Source organism: Callorhinus ursinus, unplaced genomic scaffold, assembly GCF_003265705.2.
Source record: "Callorhinus ursinus isolate GAN/ISIS: 27379988/994484 unplaced genomic scaffold, GSC_fseal_2.0 scaffold78, whole genome shotgun sequence".
Taxonomy (NCBI): Eukaryota; Metazoa; Chordata; class Mammalia; order Carnivora; family Otariidae; genus Callorhinus; species Callorhinus ursinus.
This window is the reverse complement of record NW_027397140.1, coordinates 1,200-6,465: the sequence shown is the minus strand read 5'-3', so window position 1 is coordinate 6,465 and position 5,266 is coordinate 1,200. Positions and strand designations below refer to the sequence as shown.

The 5,266-nt window shown below is 44.6% G+C and overlaps 1 pseudogene; it reads left to right on the top strand.

Moving 5' to 3' along the window:
* Positions 1-3,209: 3,209 nt before the first annotated feature.
* On the top strand, positions 3,210-3,754 carry LOC112808803 (translocon-associated protein subunit gamma pseudogene; annotated as a pseudogene).
* Positions 3,755-5,266: the final 1,512 nt, after the last annotated feature.

The window sequence follows — 5,266 nt, the reverse complement described above, 5'->3', positions numbered from 1 at the left end:
CAAATGTGCCACACATGGGACTATGCCAGTCTGGGGATTCTTATCACAGACCTGCATGCCTACCCAAGTCTGTACTGGCTTCTGAAGGGGACTTAAAAATTTGGAGGAGATGCAATGCCCTTCTCTTCATCCATGGCCAGCCTGACTCAGTGCCTAACTCTGGAAAAAAAATTGGAAATGTTTTGGGAAGACAGAGTCAATGGTCAGGACTCATATTGGACTTGTGGCCAGCAGAGTGTACTCCCCAGGCCTGCCTGTACTAAGCAGGCTGGTCCTGGTCTTTGAAGGGGGAATTAGAAACTTTTTGGGTAGAGCTCCTAGTACCAGGACCCATCAAAGCTCCTTCTCAAGGACTTGGTGGCCTTCCCAGGCTTTTCCATGCCAGAGAGAAACTTAGAAATGTTTTTGGGGTAACTCCAAAGAACAGTTCCCACGCAGGGCCACAGCCAGGCCCATGGTACCCTTCTAAGACCCCCAGGCCTGCCCTGGTGATTGCCCCCTTTGGAGGGAGGCATAAACATTTTCAGAATGTGCATTCAGCTTCTAGTCTCCCAAGTGGGATCACACTAGAACTAGAGTGACCTCTTGGGCCTCCCTGTTAACCTGTAAAGCTGCTTGAGCCGATACCTGTAAAGTAAAGAGGTGCCTCCCAAGAATGTTTCTCAACCCACTTCTAGTGGCTGAGATGGAAACAGCCTGCCAGGGAGGCCTGAGAGGGCACTAAGGTTCACACCCTAGTCCTATGTGGTCATTGGATGGCCTCTGGATATCCCTCTCTGGAGGATGTGGGCACTGGCTGGGCCAGTAAGGGCTGCCCGGAGAGGGTGCCTCATGAGGTTTAGGTTGTGCCCCCAGAAACTTTTTCTATGTCCCTCTTTGGAGGTGGACTTCAGCCTGTGACTGACATGGGGGCCACATCAGGGCATCTTGGTCCTGGCCATGGTTGCCAGATGCCCCTTGCAAACAGGGATTGATCCAAGCTGGCCAGAGAGGACTTAAGTGGGTGCCTATGACCCAGCTGTGGCCCTGCATGGGACCCAGTCATATGAGGCACTCCCCAAACATTCCTAAGTCCCACTCCAAAATGGGGAGCCAGTAAGAACCAAAAAGGGGATGCCTAGGCCTGACAGTTTCCCATATAGGGCTGCTTACCACATGCAGCCCCCCACATATTTTTATGTCCCTCACCAGAGAAGGGAGCACTACAGGCAGGTCAGATACACTTTGAAATTGCATTCCAGGCTCATTGAGATCTTGTGTAGGGCCAGTCATTGGAAGTACCCCCCAACAAATTTCTTAAGCTCTCTTTGGTGACAAAGCCTGGCTTGGGTGGGTAGAGAGCCTTGTGGAAGTGTCCTGACCATGGTCAAGTGTGGGTACTCATCATCTGATGTGCCTGTGGAAAACGTTTCTGAGTCCTGTCTGTGGCACTGGGAAGGGATGCCATGGGATGGTGCCGGGACTCAAACACAGTCCTGTGAGGTGTCTGGCTACCAGATAGGCCTCTTGAAATTTTTTCTTAGTCCCATTTGGAAGTAGAGATAAGCCTGGGATGGACAAGGAGGCCCAGTCATACCATGGTCTTGGCCACAGTCCTGGTGTGGTTAAGTGGTCCAATGTGCCTTTTAAATATTTTTCAGATCTCTGGAGTGGCCAGCCAGAGACATCTGTGGAGAGTCAGTAGTCTGGCCCTAGTCCTGCATGGACTCCTATCATCACATGCCCCTCTAGAAAATGTTTCCAGGTCCATTTCTGGACCAGACAGGGAGGCCTGGAAGGCGTGCCTGGGACTGGCTTCCCACTTCCAGGGTTGGCAGCATCTCAAAAAACATTTCCTAGAGGGCTGGAATGATCTGGCTAGAGAGGGGTGACCATGGAATTTGTCCAAGCCCACACACACCCCTGCATGGGGCCCACCCACCCCTGTGTTGGTAGAAACAGAGTATCCTGGGAGGCCCTGGGGTGAGGACTGCAGAACTCTTAGTACAAAACAATTCCCTCTAAACCCCTGCACTAAGAGACTTGACCAAACTCTAGCATGGCTTTTCACAGCATAAGGCTATGTCCCTAGGATGGCTCCCCAACCCCACCACCCCAAAACCCACCTGCTGGAGCCCCCTCTGTAGAACTCACCTTACACCTGTAGCACAACCAGGCTGTTTTCTCCATTTCCATACTTTGCATACACAATGTGCCTTTCAATTATAATTTATAGAGAAATAACAACTCCTTGTTCACAAATTCTACATCATCCTAACTTGACTCCTTTCACATCTAGATGTTCCATGCACCTAATAATTTGCACACCAGTTGTGTTATCCAGTTTATATGCCTCACACCCATTGCGAACCATCACATTTCCAGCCATTGTACGCTGTCTTTTAGCTGTTTGAAGATCCACTTCCGCTTCTTGGACATCAACTTTCACTTTCAGCACCTGTGCTGTGTTGATTCAAAACCACTGTCTGAATACCAATTGTGCAATCAATGTCTGCATCTTGCACACCTGCTGCCATTCAGATAGTCTTGCATTCCCACTGTGTGTGATTCAATAGTCACTTCTTGTTCATCCATCTGCACCATCCAACATACACTTCATGCACACCCATGTTGGTGCCATTCAACCTTCTTTTCCTTGTGCACCCATTGTACTCACTGCAATTTCCCTTTGATGCCCACCTCTGTGCTATTCAACTTATATTCAGCCAGGCTGTGCCATTGACTTCCAATTCCTGTTCATCAGCAATTTCCCAGCTAAACACCATGCCCCTCAAACTTGTTTGTGATTCAACCACTCTATGCAGAAACACTCTGTATCATTCAGGGGCCACTCCTTGCATGCCCAACATGTACTATTAAACTTGACTCCTTGCACATCCAGTGGGTTCCATTTTCTCTAATGCTATTCAACATATATGTATTGCCCAGCAAAACTATACTATAAAATTATGCCAATAGCATATACAGTTGACCCTTGAACAACTTGGCTCAACGTTCCTGGCTCCCACACAGTTGAAAATCCCAATATAACTTTTGATTCCCTAACAACTACTAATAGCTATTGATCAGTAGCCTTATGAAATAACATAAATAGTAGATTAACATATTTTGTATGTTATATGTATTATATACTGTATTCTACAATAAGTAAAGAAAAGAAAATGTTATTAAAATCATAAGAGCTTCCAGGCTTGTGGCTCAACTCCACCATGGTTTCCAAAGGCGATTCCAAGCAGCAGTCCAAGGAGGACCTGCTCCTGCAGGATTTGGCCAAGTCCTTCGTGTTCTTTGGGAATACCTTCATCATGTCCATCATCCCCAGCCAGTTATCTTGGCAAATATGGCATATGGATCTTATTCAGTCTGCTGTTCTCTATAGTGTGATGATCCTAGTAAGCACTTATTTGGTAGCCTTTGCATACAAAATTGTGAAATTTGTTCTCAAACACAAAGTAGCACAGAAGAGGGAGGATGCTGTTTCCAAAGAAGTGACTCAAAAACTTTCTGAAGCTGGTAAAAGAAAGATGTCTCAAAAGAAAAAAGATGAAAGAATCTTGTGGAAGAAGAACAAAGTTGTCAGTTACAAAGCTACGACATTTTCCATCCTTTATAACAACATCCTATTCCTGGTCTTGGTCATTGTTGCTTCCTTCTTTATATTGACGAACTTCAACCCCACAGTGGACTATATTTTGTCCATAACTGTTTCATCAGGGCTCATTGCCCCCCTGTCTACTGGCTCCAAATGGGCCATGTCAGCTTTGCCCCTTTGGATTTGTAATTATTTGTGGCCTGTGGTATATGGAAAAGTAGCACGGTGCTCAGGGTGAGAGACACACAAGCTGTTTTTATTTTTTAATTATTTTTTTAAATTTAAACTCAATTAGCCAACGTATTATTAACACCATTAGTTTCAGATGTAGAGTTCAATAATTCATCAGTTGCATATAACACCCAGTGCTCATCACATCACATGCCCTCCTTAATGCCCATAATCCAATTACCTCAGCCCCCTCCCACCGCCCCTCCAGCAATCCTTAATTTGTTTCCCGTAGTTAAGAGTCTCTCATGGTTTGTCTCCCTCTCTGATGACTTCCCATTCAGTTTTCCCTCCCTTACCCTCTGATCCTCTGTGCTGTTTCTTATATTCCACATATAAGTGAAAATATATGATAATTGTCTCTCTCTGATTGACTTACTTCACTCAGCATAATATCGTCGAGTTCCATCCATGTTGATGTAAATGGCAAATATTCATCCTTTCTGATGGCTGAGTAATATTCCATTGTATATATATACCACATCTTTATCCATTCATCTGTCGATGGACATCTCAGCTCTTTCCATAGTTTGGCTATTGTGGACATTGCTGCTATAAACATTGGGGTGCATGTGCCCCATTGGATCATTACATTTGTCACAAGGTGTTTTTATAGTCTGCAGTTTGAGAGTTTAAAAAAACCCAACAAAATGTAACTCAATATTTGTATATTGGCTCTTTTTTGACAGATTGTTGAAATTAAATGAGTTGAAAGGGAGCTCAAAGTACCAGGACATTTATTAAAAGGCAAAAAGTTGTCTGTCAATGTGCTATAATCACAAGAGGAGAAAATAACTGGCTTCCTTGATCTGTCAGAGGTCTCAGTAACCTGGATAGAACTATTATTACTTATAATAGTAGCAAGAAGTTAATAATCGGTTCTCTGTGTTCTAGCCACAATATTACAACTTTTTTTGAACCATAAATAACAGAATATCCTTTCCCTTGAAGCCCCATGTTTACAAGTCTCTGAATTTGTGATTTGAAATAACTCAAAGACAAGGCATCTCCAACTTGGGGAAGAGAAACTTACGGAAAAGTTTTTTTAATTAATTAATTTATTTTTTTTGAGATAGTGTCCCATGATTCATTGTTTGCGTATAACACCCAGTGCTCCATTCAATACATGCCCTCTTTAATACCCATCACCAGGCTAACCCATCCCACCCCCCCATCCCTCTAGAATCCTCAGTTTGTTTCTCAGAGTCCATAGTCTCTCATGGTTCATCTTCCCCTCCGATTCCCCCCCTTCATTTTTCCCTCCCTACTATCTTCTTCTTCTTCTTTTTAACATATAATGTATTATTTGTTTCAGAGGTACAGGTCTGTGATTCACCAGTCTTACACAGTTCCCAGCACTCACCATAACACACATCCTCCCCAATGTCTATCACCCAGCCACCCCATCCCTCCCACCCCACTCTACTCCAGCAACCCTCAGTTTGT